The sequence below is a fragment of the Grammomys surdaster genome, unplaced genomic scaffold (assembly GCF_004785775.1).
Source record: "Grammomys surdaster isolate TR1022 unplaced genomic scaffold, NIH_TR_1.0 181, whole genome shotgun sequence".
Classification (NCBI taxonomy): Eukaryota; Metazoa; Chordata; class Mammalia; order Rodentia; family Muridae; genus Grammomys; species Grammomys surdaster.
Window position 1 is genome coordinate 217,214 of NW_021604626.1, and position 19,102 is coordinate 236,315.

Genomic DNA, 19,102 nt, shown 5'->3' on the forward strand with positions numbered 1-19,102 from the left:
GGTCCACCCACTTCAATCACCAATCAACAAAATATCCCCCAAGTGAGGACAAATCTGATAGGGCCATTCATCCCATTGAGATTCTCTCTTCCTAGGTATGTCTAGGTTTGTGTCAAATTGACAAAAAACAACCAAAGTTATAGTCAGTCCATGAGGGCAAAGCAGAAGTAACCTACTCCTGCTCCAAGCTATAATTTTTCCTATGAGATAATTGCCCTCCTTTGAGATGCTAAACTCTTTATTCAAAGGATTAAGAGGATGATTTACCTGTGTACTTTAGATCTAATGTTTGTATATATGTGTGAATACATACATGTAAACACTAAAGATTCTAAAGATTTTTTTTACCACTACTGCCTCTTAAAAACAAAAAGGTTTTTCAGTCTCTATCATAGCATATGTAAGATACAACTCAAAAAGAAAAAAAATAGTCCTTTTAAAAATCCTCTTCAAGACTTTTACAAAGACATCTTTTTTCCATCATAGTATTTTTATTGATTATGTGCCCAATCACACTCACTTCCCAATCCTCCCAGACTTACTCCCAACCCATATAACCCTCTCCCAAAAAAGAACAACAAAAACCCTATACCAAGTCCAAGTCCAATTTGTATTGTCCATATACTTGATGGAGCACAGCCAAACTCCCAGAAGCTAACCCCTTAAAGAAAACTTCTCCACCTTGCTAGAAGCTATCAACTGTGAAGAGCCACACTTCAGCATCCCTACAACAATTTTTAAGAGTTCTCTTTGATTGCTTCCTGCCTAGACTCTTTTTCTTGGGGGTGGGAAGAGGTAAGGGGCTGTCACAGAAGCCTTCTATGTCTCTCATTCTCAACTGTGAGTCTGCAGTAGTCAATACCACTGCAAAAGAAGCTTCTGACTAGCAGAAGAGCAGATCGTGGATAGACATCCACATGGCCTCTCATGTCAACATGGACCACAGACCTCACTCAGCATGGTCTCCCATGAAAGTACAGGCCATCAACATAGCTCTCAGCTGCAACAAAGACCATGGACACCATCATGACCCTCAGCACCAGTACAGACTACAGACAATCAACAAGACCTCTGGGGGTAACTCTTTGGTCCCCCAGTGCAGCAGTGCCATTGAAACCAACATGGCCCTTGGTGGCAGCACAGACTACAGACATCAACATGGCTTCAGGCCATGCACATCAACATGGCCCCCAGCAGTAGCATGACCAACAGACTTCAACAAAGATGCCTTAAAGTTTACAGATAATCTGGAGTTCTTTTGTTTTTGGTTTTTTTTTCCGAGACAGGGTTTCTCTGTATAGCCCTGGCTGTCCTGGAACTCACTCTGTAGACAAGGCTGGCCTTGAACTCAGAAATCCACCTGCCTCTGCCTCCCAAGTGCTGGGACTAAAGGTGTGCACCACCACTGGCCAGCTCTTTTAAAAATATCTTATTAAAAAATGTTTTCTAAGCCAGGAATGATGGCACATGCCTTTGATCCTAGCACTTTGATCCCAGGAGGCAGAGGCAGATAGATCTCTGAGTTTTAGGACAGCTTGGTATAAGAGTTCCAGACCCTATTTCAAAAATAATTAATTAAGATATAAATGATATGTGTTTGTTTGTATGCTAGAGGAGAGAGAGAGAGACAGAGACAGAGAGACAGAGAGACAGAAAGACATACACACATTTTTGGTTAAATAAAGTTAAAGAAAAAATGCTTTGGGGTATGAAAGGACTTTGTCTAAAAAGATAAAGATTGTTCCAAAGTAAAAATAGATGAGAATTATTTTTAAAGATTAAAGTATGTTGTAGAAACAGTCAAAATGAAACTTTAATAGAAAGTGAATATGGTTTTGTATGTGTATGTTTGCCTTATCAAATTTTTAAAGTCAAAATTCAAAAACCTCAGATAAAATCAGGGCTTGATTCTGTTTATAACAGTAAGGTTTCCTTAAGTATTGATCTATTCTGATATACTCTTTAAAATGTTAACAAAAGATCACTTAGAAAAACAAATACTTTTAATTATTTTAACTAAAATGCAGAACTAGTTATATTCTTTTTCAAAGAGTAAGAAAAACCAGATATTTATAAACAACTCCATTCTGACTGGACAAAAAGATTCTAACTAGATACACCTTACCTACTCCTAGATTACAAATGAAATCAGCTTTCTGATTCACGTTTCTTACATTAAATATGCATCTGAGAGTGCATTCATAATTTTATTCAGAAATGCTGGCCAATACTCAAGTGCCTCATATAATTAAACATTTCTCTAACTTTTTATGTTTCTTAAAATCCTTTTAGAATTAGATATCTTTGTTTGTGGTATTTAGTATTTCACTTGGTATACTCCTAAGTGATAAATTATTGCTAATCTTGGTTTTAATGAATTTATGAGACTATCCTTCCTTTCATAATCATTTTTGTTATGACTGTTTACTTATCCTAAACATCTACCTTATTTAAATCTTGTTTTCATGTTTAGAACATTCAAGAGTCTTCTTTGTGTTTTTAAGGAAAAAACTCATGATTCTGTTTTTATTTAGATTAAAGAAATCTAGTTTTTCAATTGATGAAAACATTTCAACAAAAAAAAAAAAAAAAAAAAACCCACCCTCCAGTTTGGGAGTACTATATTTTAAATCCAAATTATCACTGCCAAAAAAACTAATAATGAAGTCTTTCCTAAGGGGGGGGGGAATTAACTAGATCCAAATAATTAGACTACTTACAAAGTTGTTGTTAACTTCACTCCATTAGTCCAAACAATATTCTTGATTAGTTTAAATTTTATATATTACTCTAATATGGATCCCATGTTATGTCAAATATAGACAGTTAAAAATCAGATCTGTGGCTGGAGAGATGGCTCAGAAGTTAAGAGCACTAGCTGCTCTTCCAGAGGTCCTGAGTTCAATTCCCAGCACCCACATGGTGGCTCACAACCATCCGTAATGGGATCTGATGCATTCTTCTGGTGTGTCTGAAGACAGCTACAGTGTACTTATATACATAAAATAAATAAATCTTTTAAAAAATCAGATCTGGATCATAATGACTATTAGATTTTAATGATATAATCTAGGAGGTTTTTTTCTCCCGTTGATGGCTTTTACCATATGTTCTAGTTTGCTTTATGTTGCTGTGATAAAACACTGACCAAAACCAACTTGGGGAGAAAAAAAAAAGTGTAAAGGTTTTATACTTCCAGGTCTATCACTGAAGGAAGTCAGTACAGGAGCTCACTCATAGAGGAACACTGTTTGCTGGGCTGCTTCCTCTGGCTTGCTCGGGTAAACTATCTTAATCAGCCCGGGTCTACCACCCTAGGGACAGCAGAGCTGGTGGTGGGATGGGCCCACCTACATCAATTAGCAATCAAGAAAATGCCCCAGAAACATGCCCACAAGTCAATCCAATGAAGTTCCCCCTTTCCAGATGACTCTAGGTTTGTGTCAGGTTGACAGCTGAGACTATGATACCAGCTATTCTTCTCTCCTTAAAGACTGCTCACCTGCCTACTAATCAACTTGACCTAAATCATATCCTAATGAACCTTTCCTAAAAACGGGAGACATGAATGATATTTAATGAGTAAAATGTGGCTACCACATATATAAAATGTGATGCTTGTCACTGTAAGTGGAAGTCTCCAAAAGAAGCTGCATTTCAAACTGAACCATCTGTGAGGCTGATTAACTAGATCTTCAGTGACTGGAGAATTTGGAATGTTGCAAGTTCAGAGCTAAAAAATCTTGTCTTTACCCTCTTAACAGCCATCTACTGCCCTTACAGTAGTTTGCATTAGAAATGTCTCCCATAGGCTCAGGTATCTGAACACTTCATCCCATTTTGGGATCCCTATTAATGAAAATTTAGTCTGGGTAGAGAAAATTTATCACTGGGAGCAGGTCTTGAAATTAAAAAACTTGTACCACTTCCAGCTTCATGTTTATGGTTGAGGATGTGATCTCACAGCTTCTTATTAAAGCTGCCATGACATTCTAGAATGATGGACTCTTACTCTTATGAAACCATAAGCCAAAACAAACTCGTCCTTAAATTATCTTGGTCATGGCATTTTATCACAGCAACAGCAAAGTAACCAATACAGCCCTCCATTAGATAAGGCATTAAGAATGTAGAAACAGAGCACTAGTTATCCTTTAGAATGGACTAACTTAGCAGATGATCAGCTTCCACCAGCTGGCATCTGAAGCCAGATTTCCCTACTCAGCTGTAACCCTTCTCTCTAACGTTTCCTTCTACCACTGTACTTGGAAAGTATCTTGATTTATGGTTTTCTTTGTTCTGTTACATAAAACTACATATTAAACTGGAACATGGAATCTAGGATAACCTAAATCTGTGTTCCCAGGTCATGGTCAGTCATATTTGGCTCTAGAATGCACTATCCCTTCTGAGGTCCAGGCTGTGTTTTACATCAACACAGGACATGGTGTACTAAAGACACCTAACTGTCTAACTATAGGGAGATGGCAGGATAGAAGCATGGTAGCACAGGTACTCATGGTGTTGGAGAGGTCACTGAGAGTTTTGTTTTACATCAGGATCAGCATGCAGCAGGAAGAGAGAATGACATTGGGCCTAGCTTGAGCACCTAAAACCTCAAAGCTCACCCCAAGTGACACAATTCCTCCAACAAGGCCACACCTACTCCAACAAGGGCACTACTTCACAATGCCACTTCCTATGAGCCTATGGGGGCCATTTTCATTCAAATAACCACAGAAGTCTTTATCAAAAATATACATTTTATTTTTAAAATCTTAAAAGTAGTTCTAAGATTTGCATTATGTGCTGGAAATACCAAGAACTGAGTAAGAGCAAACATGCAGACAGGAACCAGATTACAAGAGGTTAAATTTTGTTTATTGTCATAGTTGAGAAACAGAAAAGCCTGTGGCAAGATAGACCATAATTATATAAACACAGCAGGAAATTAGGGGAGAACAGGATAGGGACAAGATTGACATCTTACAGGCAGGCAGAGTTGATCACACAGACATGTGTTGCCTCATGTCTATAATCCAAACACTCAAGAAAAATTAAAGCAAGAAGAATGAAAATCAAAGGCTAGCATGAAATATATGGTAAGACGGTGAGTCTGTATCTTAAAAAAAAAAAAAAGTTCATTGTGTCAAAATGTACACCACAATAGCAATGAGGAAACGCAAACAACAAGTCTACAGTTAGGTGGTTAAGGTGATTACTTATAGGCTCTGATATTTGTTTAATTAAGGAAAGTGGGGACACAAATGTGGATCTCAGGAGATAGGCTGGAGTCAGAGATATGCACAGAAGAGATCATTATTCAAGTGAATATCCACAGTATTATGAAGAAATGAAAATTTAGGAAGAAAAGAAGGCTGAGAGCAGACTAAAAGTAACAAAGACATGGAAAGGGAATAGACAAATGATAAAGACAGGCCGCCCTGGAGCAGAGCAGTCACTCAGTCTACTGGAAATGTATGACACTGAATATGGGCATGCTAGTTTTCACCACAACAAAGCTACCCCCCTATCAATTCCTCCTCACATTGGAAACCAGGATAACCGAGGACACAGGAAATGGGCAATAGCACTATGGAGAAGAGATATGGGCCCAGCAGCCACTGTACACACTAATTTAAGGAGGTTCATTCTAATATTTTACTCATCTGTAACTACTTTTAATATTGGTCTTTCCTTCAATGGATCGGGCAGGGGTGGGGGTGGGGGGCAAGAGAACAAGATCTTAATGTCTTATTCAGAGGTATAGCACCAAGTACTTGGCTCAAAGATCATACTCAACCTGACTGTCCCCTCCCTGAGGACTAGCTTCCATGGTACCAGAACGCACCATGCAAGCTTCCAAAAGAGGGAAGCAAACAACAGTCCTACCCAGCTATGATGCCTACAAACTCCAACAACAAACAGCATGGCACCATGGAGAGAGATAACCTGGTTGGTTATTGTCTAACTGACAATAATTATTAAGTCTAATTGAATGTAGCACTGTCTCACCAAGAGGAAAACCATGCTCAACAAGAGGAAAACCATGCCTGCTACTGAAAATCTAGCTAACTACTCAGTTCTTGTGAAGTCATAGTTATTCAAGGAGAATCTACCACCTCTAGTTTACCAAATCACCATAATCACTGAGAAAAATCTATAAATGTCTGTCCTTATACTCACAGATAAGTGTAACCTTCACCTCTCAACAAGGAAACTTCCCTTTGCAACTAAGACCACTACAGAAAGCCACAAAAACTCAAAATACAGAGTTGTGGAGCCCAGTCCCAATGGATATATCTACAAAAACACACCTAAAGTTCAGGGAACATTGAGGAAGAGGCAGCAGAAAGACAGTAAGAGCCAGAAGATCAGAACATTTGTTGTTAGCTGGAGTCTCCTAGTAACATCAGAAGCTACATTCATGAAGCCTCTTCAATATAAATGCCCAAATATGAGCTGAACAAAGATGACACCAATGGACATGCCAAACTGGACTGAGAAAAGCCCAGAACTATGGGAAGCTGGGATGAGAAAAGTTAGTCCTCTCCACAGAGAAGAGCACAACTATTGGCTGTCCAGTGCCAAATGATCAGCCCTGAAAATATACACACGTGTAACATTATACAAACTCAAGTTATACTTAGAAATACATATATATATATATATATATATATATATATATACTGTACAATAACAATCAGTTAAAAAAAAAAGAGGCTATAAATTTAAAGGAGAGCAGAAGAGTATATGAGAAAGTTTGGAGGCAGGAAAGGAAAGGGAAAAAGATAATGCTCAAAATGTTATGCTGGAATATATTAAATCAGAAAGGAGACCACCTCTGCTTTACAGATGAAGAATCCAAACCTCAGAGGGCTTAAATAACTGAACAGATGAAACTGTTACCTGATCTTCTGAACTCAGAAGCTATAGCCTGATTTTGAGCGTCATTAAGTATATTTTTTGAAGGCCTACTTAGCCACTATTTTGTAAGGATGAACATCCATCTAGAGTTAGAATTGACTCAGACCACAGAAATGGGAAAAAAAAAAGCTTATAATGTTTTGAGTTTATTTAATAAACATTCAAAGTGTATGGAGGCCAACAAATTATCTTAATTTCTAAATAGATACCAGTTTTGTATCTTGTCCCCACAAAAGCATCTCATTAAGATTTTTAAAAGCATATTCAATTTTTATCTAAGGTGGCATATTTCATCCCTGAGCAAAATATTCTTAAGGATACTTTACAAATAATCCAGTTAGTAAGAAACAGACCCACATACTTCTCTTTATCCATACTTAAGCCCTTCTGAACTTTTTAAAAATTTATTATATATACAATGTTCTACCTGCATATATGGCTACAAGCCAGGAGAGGACACCAAATCTCATCATAGATGGTTATAAGCCACAATATGGTTGCTGGGAATTCAACTCAGGACTCTTTGGAAGAGCAGCCAGTGCTCTTTACCTCTGAGCCATCTCTCCAGTCCCCCTTCTGAACTTTTTTTTTTTGGGGGGGGGTTCGAGACAGGGTTTCTCTTTATAGCCCTGGCTGTCCTGGAACTCACTCTGTAGACCAGGCTGGCCTCGAACTCAGAAATCCGCCTGCCTCTGCCTCCCAAGTGCTGGGATTAAAGGTGTGTGCCACCACCGCCCAGCCCTTCTGAACTTTTAAACACTTAATTTTTTTAATAAAACAAGGACAGTGTCTTACTACCACGAAAACTCCTGACCAAAAAGCAAACTAGGGAAGAAAGAGTTTATTCAGCTTACACTTTCAGATCATAGTCTATCATTGGAGGAAGTGAGGACAGGAATTTAAGCAGGGCAGGAACCTGTGGTGCTGCTTACTGACTTGCTTCTCATGGCTTGCTCAGCTGCTTTTTCTTATGGTACCACCCACCATGGGCTGGGCCCTCCCCCATTGATCACTAATTGAGAAAATGTCTTACTGCTAGATCTCATGGAGGCATTTTCTCAGCTGAAGCTCATTCCTCTCTGATAACTTTAACTTATGTCAAGTTGAAACAAAAAACCAGCCAATACAGACATAAAAAAGAGGCTACGTAGTCTAAGATGGGAATGTTAGTTGCACCTCACTGCAGCCTACCATCCTGTAAGTACACAACAGTCTCCCTAGACAGCTTCCTAAATGCCAACCAAAACTCTACCCTGACTACAAACAAAAGACTTTTGAAGAACTCAATGAAAACCCTTTCTAACCAATAAAACATTTGTCTGAGCCTAATAGACTCCTACAATGAAGGTTTTTGTTTGAAGCTGAGTATAGTTCATGCCTGTAATCCCAGTACTTTGAGGCTGAAGTAAGAGGATTTCTGTAAGTTTGTGCCTAGCCTGTTCTATACAGTGAGTTCTAGGTTGGTTATGCTACAGTAAAATAATAACAATAACAACATCAGCAATAACAGTAATATTAATAAATTAATAAGTTTGATCCAAAGCTCACAAAAAATTGATCTATAAAAACAGTTCACTTACAATACAAATACACAAATAGACACCTTACAAAAATACATGATGATACATCAAACCTACAATTCATGACTAGTGATGATTCCACCATCCCCAGGAAAATGAGAATATCAATGTCCTCTTCAAAACTCAAACTCCAGGAATATAATCAACAAAACAAGATCAAACCTGAGGTGTCACACAAAATACAAACTACCAAAGGAAAGGAACAGCCTACAGACAGAATGTGTGGTAACAGAAAACTGACATCTACCTCCACAACACTTACCTGAAAGAAGGGCAGCCTTATGGGCAAGTGAATTCAAATCAGACACTACAAAGTTAACCTAATGACTGCCAAAGGATGGACAGAGTGAGAATTTTCGTTTCCTTAAAAACCCAGTAATGTTATATGAATATGGTTTTGTTTTAATTCCAGGTGTGGGATATTGGGGCTGCTTCAGATTGTCCACAGCCACTAACTATGATTTCTCTCTTGCAAACAGTCTACGTTTGGAATTCTGGGGAATCTTGAGAGAATGTAAATGTGAGTGCCCCAAGAGCCTGTGGTGGTAACTGCTGGTTCTGCTTCTGCCTTTGCTATTGCTGGACTGCTTGGTTCCTGGATCTTGGATTGCTGGTTGCTGGCTAGAGATATTCTGATCATGAAGGTTGGACTTGCCCCAAGGAACTCAATGCGCCTAATCAGCAGGAAATAATCCTAAAGAGGTCTATGCCCCCTTTCCCCTCTAACCCTTCTTTCTCAGCTACCTAGTGTTGGGGTGGGGGGTGGGGGGTGGGTGGACAGGATTAGGGTGAGAAGGGTAGTAGATATAAGAACCCAATAAAGTAGCCCAAAAACTATGACTACAGATCGATTTTGAAAATAAAACATTTTAAGAAAAGCTATAAAACCAAAATATAAACAGCCAGTCTACAGTGAGAAAGAAAAACTGCTTCCCAGTTTTTACAAAACTAAAACTTTACAAACTAACCTAGTAAGCTGTCCCTTTACACTTTCTATATATGCAAATTTTATCTTCCTTTCCTGTTTTTTTGTTTTACCCTATGAATGGGAAAAATGTGAAATATCAAATGTTTCAGTTGACAAAATTTACTTTGTTCCCAAATGTAAGTGTAAGAGATCTTGCAAAAGTTAACTACCTGGGCACTGGAAAGAAAGAAAGCTCAGTGCTCAAGAGCACGTGCTGCTCTTGCAGAGGAGTTAGGTCCTTATCCCAGCATTCACACCTGGCAGCTTACAACCATCTGAAATTCCAGATCCAGGAAATCCCAACACCCTCTTCTAGCCTCTGCTGGCAGCAACACACACACATACATACACACACGGTTCACATGCACACACGCAGGCACACACATAAGAATGAATAAATAGTGGACCTACAATAATCCCGTCCTTGGGCTAACTCACAGCCATCCTAGTCCCTTGTAAATGTTCAATTTACCAACCATTTGTCAGTTTGGGGTGTAATATTGTCATAAAGGAAGGCTCCCCAATGTTAGCGGCCATATCAAGGGCGGCCTTGGTTTAGGAAAAAGCCAATTTTTGTTGTGGTGATCAAGAGGCCAAGCTCTCTAGCAAGAGAAACGAGGGCAAAGCCAGGCATACCAGGAACCCTTCTGGAGGGCGTGGAAGTCTAGCGGTCGACCTTAGGGGGAGGCAGGGGAGCTGGCAGCTGTGTCAGTCTCCTGCGGAGTCACTTCTGGATCCTCTCCAATTTTTGGCTGATGGTAATGAACTTCAACCGTCTTCTTGATGGCAGCATCAACCTGGTTCCGTGGATGACAGGTCGCGGGTGACGATCTCTGTCTCGCTCAATCTTGATGTCCTGCGCACATCCTCTCAATGAGGGTCCCTTCCCAGGGGCCCACCCAATGCAGCCGAAAAGGAGTGCGTGGTGCTGGGAGTGGGTGCAGCCTACATGGCCTAAGACAGGGCTCTCACCCTCCTTTCACCCACATCGGAGTCCCTTGACGTTGCCCATCGTCGAAAGCCTAAAACCTTCGACCATCGATATGACTCGTCTCACATCAGTGTTTTGGGGTTGTGAACTTGTCTAAGACCCCCCCCCATAATTAGACATCCAAATTCAAAATTCACATAATTGGGATTGATCATAAGATGCCTTCTCTAACTAAACAGAGAAGGGGGAGATGCCAGAAGCCAGGACCCTCGCCCTTACCCTCACCCCCTACCTTTCCCCACCTGCACAATGTCCTCTGAAGCTTGGCAACTGCAAGATCCTGCTTGGCAACTGCAGATAGACTCAAAGCAGTGTACCATATCATCTTAAGAATAGCAGGGAGACCATAACTCAACCAGTGTACCATATCTTCTGAAGAACAGCAGGTAGATCATAATTCAAGGCAGTGTACCGTATAGACCATGACATGTTTCAAGGCACAGGCCAAGAAGATTTTGTACTTTTCCACCACCTGGCCCCTCTTACCCCCTCCCCTTGTAAAACATGCTATAAAAAAGCATTTCATGTTCAAAAAATAAAAATTAAAAAAAAAGAATGAATAAATAGATACAACTTTTAAAAAGAAGGTTAACTACCTGTTAATGGTATCAAAAGCATTTTCTCTATACATAATTTCAATTAGGAGGAATTTTGAGTTACATAATCTTATCTACTGGTTTCCAAAAAAAAATTTCTTGTTAAAGTTTATTTTGACCACCACCTTTTATCCTATCTTCCTTCTCTCACCCTGGTGTGGACAGAACAAGCACAACCCTAGCATACTTTATACAACAAATGTTTAAAAATCAAACTACAGGGCTGGAGAGATGGCTCAGCAGTTAAAAGCACTGACTGCTCTTCCAAAGTTCCTGAGTTCAATTCCCAGCAACCACATGGTGGCTTACAACCATCTGTAACAGGATCAGATGTTCTCTGTACTCATACGTAAAATAAATGAGTTAATTTTTAAAAAATTAAACTACAGAGAAGTCACTTCATTTCTCATTTGACTCAAGACTAGGCTAGGAGTGACACCTATTTCAGAATTTGGGAAAAAATAAAATACGACACTGGTGGATAAGTTTTAGCAGCAAATATTTCTGTACTGATTTTCTTATCACTGGGGCTGGGGTCTGAATAACTCTTTAATATGTGTTTCTCAACTTGTTTTGTTGTTCTGTGCTAGAGACTGAACCCAGGGCCTTGAAAATATGAACACAGACTCTACCCCAAGAGATACCTCCAATTCTTTTAAAGTCAGGCTTCCATACTTCAGGATAACTCATGCCTATTGTATTTTATTACATTTTCCAAATGTAACATTAGACTACTAAATGTACAGTTTCAAATTTCAATATCTTAATAATCAAATAATATTCAACAACTGACCTCTAAGAAGGGTCAAAAATCGTAACAAAATAAATCATATATAATCTATAAAATACTGGAGGCATTAGAAAGCTATTTGCATCCTAATTTCAGAGTATGAAATTAAATATTCACTAAGCATGTAGACTGTGAATATGTTCTGTGCTTCTAATGGCATATACCAGAATTTGCATGCAAATATTTTCACCCTTCCACTTGAAACTACATTCCTTAAGCAAAATGCAATGCAAATTTTGTTCTACCTTTATTATTTTTACTTGTTTCTTTTCTTTTGCTCTCTTTTAAATACATCTTTCATGTCGTCCACACCTTAGGTCAGCTCATTCCTCACTCAGACCTCATCTTCTCCACCAAGCTTTCCAAAACCACTTAAGCCACTGCTGACCTTTTCCTCGAAAAACTGAGAGTATCATCAGGCATAGTACACTGTATAAACTATTCTTTGTCATGTTTTCCTGAATGGAACACAATTGTCCCAACTAGGGAATATGTTCAGATTCAAAGACGTGCCGACCCCTGGATCACACTCACTGAGCACATGTCTTTGTAGTGGTGACCACTCAATATACTGATGAGCTACAATGCAATGCACAACCTGACAAAGAGCAGCCAATAACATCCCTGGCACAGATTCTTCCCAGTGTCAATGCACAGCATCTGTACTTTATGATGACACAAAATGGTTGCTCAGGGCAGAAGAGAGGGCTCAACAGTCAAGAGCACTTGCTGCTCTTCCAGACAACCCAAGTTCAGTTCCCAGAGCTCCTATTAGAGCTCTAGGAAATCTAAAGCCTCTGGCCTCTGAAGGCACTTGCACTCAGGTGTACAAAGACATATGAAGACACACATACCTACAGATAATTTAAAGTATTTTTTTAATTTAAAGAAAATGGTTTCTCATAAAAAAAAACAAAAATTGTACTCTGCAGTGATCAGGCTACCTCTTATCTCAAAGTGAGAGGAACAGTGCAGATGTGAGACCCAAGCCTAGGGAGTGGAGCACTAATGTTATACAATAATCCAGGTTCTGCACCTGCACTGAAACCCAGGTTTCCCATGTGAAGCCTCAATCAAAGTGGGACTCTGATCACTGCTCTGGGTGAATGGGTGTGGAAATAAACTAGTCTTTAATTTAAACATGCTAATTGCTGGAAATCCCCACAAATTCCTACACTCTCTAAAATGGCCGGCAAAGGAACCAAAAGTTCAAAGAAACTGGGAAAGTGACTAGCTTTCCCTATTCCTCTCAAGAGTCTCTCTACACTCCAGTGCTTTTATTTGCAGCCTATACTATCAATCAGCATTGATAGATGAAAAATTCCCAAATCCTGGGCCCCATGGCTTTAAAAAAGCTCAGCATGGTAGATCCTACCCTCTTGTAGTAGCACTGCCTCCCTGGGTAAATGTACCACCTGGCCATTCAGCTTTCTATTTCCCTCAACATAAACCCCAGCTCACTGATTCTCCTTCCTAAACAGCATAATTCTTGTTTCCCCAACTGGGATCTATAAGCTTTCTGAGTTTCATCTCTGTCACTACAAAAAAAATTGGATTAGCCATGTGCCCGTTATTTATAAATTAAAATACACATTTTTATAGAAATTCGATAATATTATACATGATAAATACATTGAACTTTTAAAAGCTATAAACAGAAACTGGTCTTATAAAATGCTTATACTCTTTCTTACAGTCTATTGTGTTATTTTACATATACCTGGGGTTAGAAACATATACCTGTTATTCTGAAGCCTTGGTAAAATGAGACTGCTCCTACAAGAGATACATATATATGCATGTATACATATGTATATATGTATATATGTATATATGTATACATGCATAAATACATATGTGCTTCTATTTGTTAAAATTTATATTTGTAATATTTAATATGTACATGCATTTATATGTATACAGATATGTACACATGTATATCTGCTCTCCTATAAATTTGAAGGAGCCTCTTTTCTCATGTATACATTTTATGATGATATATACGCTAGATATATTGGTAAAAATAATTATTATCTTCTAAAGCCACACACCAAAATAAAGTTTTCAAACTCTGAGAAATTTACAATATACATGCTAGACATATTGGTAAAGATAATGATCCTTATCTTCTAAAGCCACACAAAAAAAATAAAGTTTGCAAACTGTGAGAAATTTACAAAGTACAGTTTTATTCTTTCTCATACAGCTCCTGAAAGTGTTGTACACTGCTCTCACCCACCTACCTCAATTTCTAACCAGTCAGAATTGTGTGGACTGTCCTTTAACCTCAGTACACTTTCGACTTCTGAGACTGTATACTGCTATTGAGACTGTATACTGCTACTTTAGATCTGATCCAGAAGACTCAAGTATTCTCTTTCCTCCCTTTATCCTCACATTCCTGATTACCAACTATTTGACATATGATAAAAAATCTGAAAACCTATACTTAAAGTCCCAATAGACAGTACTATAATAGAAAACACCAATCAACTCTGAAACTAATTTGCAGACAAATGGTAAAAGCTTATTTTAACATATTCACAGAATATAATCTTGGATTCCATTCATAATGAATCTTCAGATCAGCTGGGTCTGTTATACATCAAAAAATTTACATTTAAATTCTGAAAAGAAAAATCCTCTGAAACTTTTACTAATTTCAACATGTTTAACTCATCACAACATAGTTAAGAATACTAGTACTCAAACATTCACAGAACACTAATAAAATTATTTTCTCCAAACAACATACTATGTTATAGATCTCCTTCTCTACCTGTAAACCAGGGGAGGTGGGGAGTCTCTGTTAGAAAAATGCCAAACAGTAAAGGAACTACATTAGGCAGCAAGCGTTCTACACAAACATCTGTCAAGTCAATTAATTTTCCTAATAATAAACAGTGAGGAGAGGTGAGCAGTGTTTGTGGAGTTAACCAACACAGAAATACATTTTCAGGGCTGGAGAGATGGCTTAGCGGTTAAGAGCAAAGACTGCTCTTCCAGAGGTCCTGAGTTCAAATCCCAGCAACCACATGGTGGCTCACAACCATCCGTAATGAGATTCAATGACCTCTTCTGGTGTGTCTGAAGACAGCTACAGTGTACTCATAAATAAAATAAATAAATCTTTAACAAAAAAAAAAAAAAAGAAAAGAAATACATTTTCATCTCATTGATGTTGATTCAGAACAGATTCAAATTAGACTGACGAGAAAATTAAAGACAACTAGTGTTAAAAGTACTAAATCCAGTTATTTTTCAAATTTGTTAATTCTGTACTTTTCATGTATAGAATACTGAAGATTAAAAACAACCTGGCGGTGGGGGGAGACAGATGCTCAGTGGTTAAGAGCACTACCTGCTCTTCCAAAGGACCTGGGTTCTATTGCTAGTACCCACATGACAGCCGTCAGCCACCTGTGGATCCTGTTCCAGGGGATCTGACCCCTCTTCCGGCCCCAACAGGTGCTGCATGCACATAGGGCAAACTTACAACCAGGCAAATATGCACCCACATAAAATAAACAAATCAAAGCCTTAAAAAAAGGAAACAACCTCAAACAGTGAGATGGCTCAGCACATGAAAATCCTTACCCCAAGCTAGGCAAACTGAATTCAATCCCTGGAATCCACATGATAGTGGAAGAAAAGAAGAAACCTCACAAATATATCCTCTGATCTCCAAACATGCATGTCACGGCATACACCCCCCCATACACACACAAATAATTATAAATTAAAATTAAAGAAACCATCTTAATGCAGAACTTCACATCCTCAACAACAGATTCTTCAACTGTAGGCCTGTAAATTCAACAGATAAGCTAGAAATTGCTTTCTACTCACGTAAGAACTATCATTCTAGTATCTTCTACTCTCCCCAAGTGCCTATATACAATATACCAGTGTTTCATTCATTTTCTATTTGTCATTTTATCATCTATCATCTTTGGTCATTAACCATGGTTGAATGAATCAAAATTCCTCATAAACATGGATAGTATAGAGACACTGAGATCCTTCCCTTCCAGCCTTGATGTCCTTCAGTATACAAGAGGTAACTTTCAACTAAAATTTCTTAGTCCATTCTACAGGTTTATCTAGGATATGGCTACTGTAATGGCCGTGTGTGATTTAAGAAAGAAATCTAAACAGAATTTGTCTGTTTGTCCTATGCAAGCAACAACCACAACAACAAAAACAAAACAAAAACAAACAAATAAACAAAAACTTAGTTATACAGAATACCCTTTTCATACCCAAGTGGATTGGTGGATCCAGGAAACCTTCCAAATGCTACCAAAACATTCTGAGAAGTTTGTAGATCTTTTTAACTTAGCAAGGAGCAAAGAAAAGGAACCAATGTATATAAAGCATTGTGGTCCAAGTTGTGCTTTTACATTTCATTACTTACTGTTTTTTGGTTTTGGTTTTTTTTTTTTGGGGGGGGGTTGTTGAGACAAGGTCTTACTACAAAGTCCAGACTGGCACTGCCTTGGAATCCTCTTGCCCTATACAATGCCTTCTTTATTTTACATTAGTAAGGTTACTTAAAGTTCAAGCATAAGCTCTGGAGGTGAGCCCATGAATTCTCCAAATTACTTATACTCCTGCACCTCGGTTTCTTCATTTGTAAAAAGAGATAAATAGTGCCAATACCACCATGGGTCAGGGTTCTGCAGTGAGGTCAGTACTTATAAACACATGCTGGAAGCTGGGTCTGACCTCGTGTCACAAGTATTACTATAATTAGTGTAGGAGCTCCTTTTCTCTTTTAAAGATGAGGAAACGGAAATAGTATAATTTATTACTCGTTTTACCACTGAGAACTAGGTTTCAAATTAAAAGTTCAAATTCACTGTGGCATTCGGGATCAGGGCGGTCAATAACCCAGCCTGTCACTAGGAGGCATGAGAAGGGGTAGGCAGCCACACTACACGAGGCCCCGGGTGGGAACCGCCTCGCGGACCACGGGCGCCGCGGCCTGGTTTCCAGGATCCTGCGCCGCGCTCGGGAAAGACACCCACTGGGCACGGACGGACAGAACCCTTCTGAGGTCAGAGGGCACCGCGGTCCCTGTTATACGCACCCTTGCCCCGCCACGCCCCGGTGTGACTGGCCAGGCTCGCGATCCTCCCTTAGACAAGGCCGGGCAGGGCGGGTAGCTGCAGCCGAACGAGGCCGTGCGCCCCGGTCCCTAAGACCGGACTCCGCCTGGCCCAGGCCGCAGAGACACGCCTGGTTAGCCCTAGTTGCCCGGAGCCCGCGCCCGCACGTCCACACGCCCGCGGCCTTACCTTTTCGCAGCGTCCGCCCGACACGCGGGCGGCCCGGGCTCCGCCGCGTTCCGCCTCTCGGAGGGTCTCGGCTCGGTATCGGCGGACCTCGGCCTTTCGGAGGGTCTCGGACGGGCGTCGGCGGGCCTCGGCTTCTCGGTAGGTCTCGGGTAGTGTCGGCGGGCCTCGGCCGCTCCGCGGGTCTCCGCGACTCTTCAGTGAGTGGGCGGAGACTCGGCCCGCCTGTCCCGCAGGAAGCCGCCCGGCCCCGCCCCCGCAGAAAAGATCTTTCTCCCCGGCTAGCCGGCCTTTCTCTCCCTCCGGAAACGCATTCCACCGCGCCGCGTCAGCCGCGCCTGAAAAGGAGGGGGAGGCGGCAGGAAGAAGGAAGGTGGGGCAGGGAGCAGACAAAGGAGCTCGGCCGTTCCGCACTTTCTGCCGAGGGTACGGAGCTGAACTACCGAATGCACTGGCCACCCGGCGGGAAAGTCCAGCCGCAACCTGTGTCCGGTCCCTGGGATCCCAAGCCAGACCCCTCTGTAGGCTGAGGGGCAAGAAGGATGGACTGTTCTGCAGGCAGCACTCGGACCCACCCGGTCACCCTAAAATTACAGACTCCCGCTCCACCCATGCTGTGCCACCCTGCCCGCCTGGGCGCTGTTTTTGCTCAATTTTCTATCTGGGTAGCCAAGTACAAAAAGGAAAAATGTTATGTTTGCAGACTTATTTTCTCTTTTCTGGGAAAAGAATTGAAAAGAAGCTAGCCAGTCTCAAAATCTAAATGAGAAGCTTGAAACTTGGGCTTGCCTCAGCATGCTAAAAGCTATGTGACAGCAGGTGCCATCAGCTTAGTGTAGGCTGCCAGGAGGAACAGGGCGCCCTCCCTTAAAGACAGCTTTCATTGCCGAGTTTATGAACCCGAGTAGTGTTTCTGTTCTGGAAGAGTAAAACTGAGGTGTCCTCCCCCCCACAAAAAAAAAAAAACAATCACTATGGGAAAGTTATATGTTGCCCATGAGCAAATCAAATGTATTGTTTAACTAAATTTTTAATAAACGAGCATCGTTTTTCTAATAGTAAATGACCGAGCTTAAGAGGCTACTTCTGCATCAGCAGCCCATCGGTAAAGCTCAATGACGTTGCCTTTAAAGGTATTGATCTTACCACTTCAGAGTTAAACCATTAGCCCAGTCTCTGCACAAGAAACAACTTTATAAACATACTTTATCCATGCTTGGCCTGCACTGTGTGAGCTTTTATGAGTATGATTTGAGGAGGCGGTAACAATCTACCACAAGATCCTGAGCGAGCTTCATGGTTAGGCAGCTCTGAAAATCAGTTCCTCAAGAATAGCTATCAAGCACTGAGAGACACAAAAGTAAATAGTGTTTGCCCTGCTCTCCCAGGACTCAACCTAAGCTGACAGAGGAATGGCAATTTACATGTAGAAATCATGAACTTTGGAGAAAATAGAAATTAATAAGTTCTGTAATTGCTCAGAAATGTAGCTATACTTGAGTTCATAAAAATGTTAAAAGATGGACAGTTACTTAGCTATGTAAAGTGCATGAACATCGTTCTAATTACTTGTCTCACTACTGGGACACAATAACTGACAAAGCAACTTAAAGAATTTATTTTAGCTCACAGTTCCACAGTACTGTCTATCTCGGCAAGTCATGATAACTTGAGGTCATGTTACACCCACAGCCATTTACCCTGAGCCAAGAGGATTGAAGTTCTACCTGGACTAAGAATATAAACTGCCTCTTGCTTTTTCAAAATGTAAGCCTTTCTCCACTGTAGCATTACTTTGTTGGTTATTCTCCCCAGCAATAGCTATTCCAGCTATTTAGTAACAACCCAAGGGTAGAGATAGAGTTCTTTCAGTGAAAAAGAATGATATACAAGAAACAGTCAAGTGGGCCATCAAAAGCCCTTGTCCTACATTTTAATCCCAGCATTTGGGGGG

The 19,102-nt window shown here is 40.2% G+C and overlaps 1 protein-coding gene across 1 annotated transcript in view; it reads right to left on the reverse strand.

Annotated features, from left to right (window-relative positions):
- The window catches only part of Itgb1 (integrin subunit beta 1), a 50,342-nt gene extending 32,889 nt beyond the window's left edge, over window positions 1-17,453 (reverse strand). Inside the window, exon 1 of the mRNA XM_028767717.1 lies at window positions 17,152-17,453. The gene's annotated coding sequence lies outside the window, so the exon portion shown is untranslated. The remainder of the gene's footprint in view (window positions 1-17,151) is intronic.
- Between the last annotated feature and the right edge of the window lie 1,649 nt (window positions 17,454-19,102).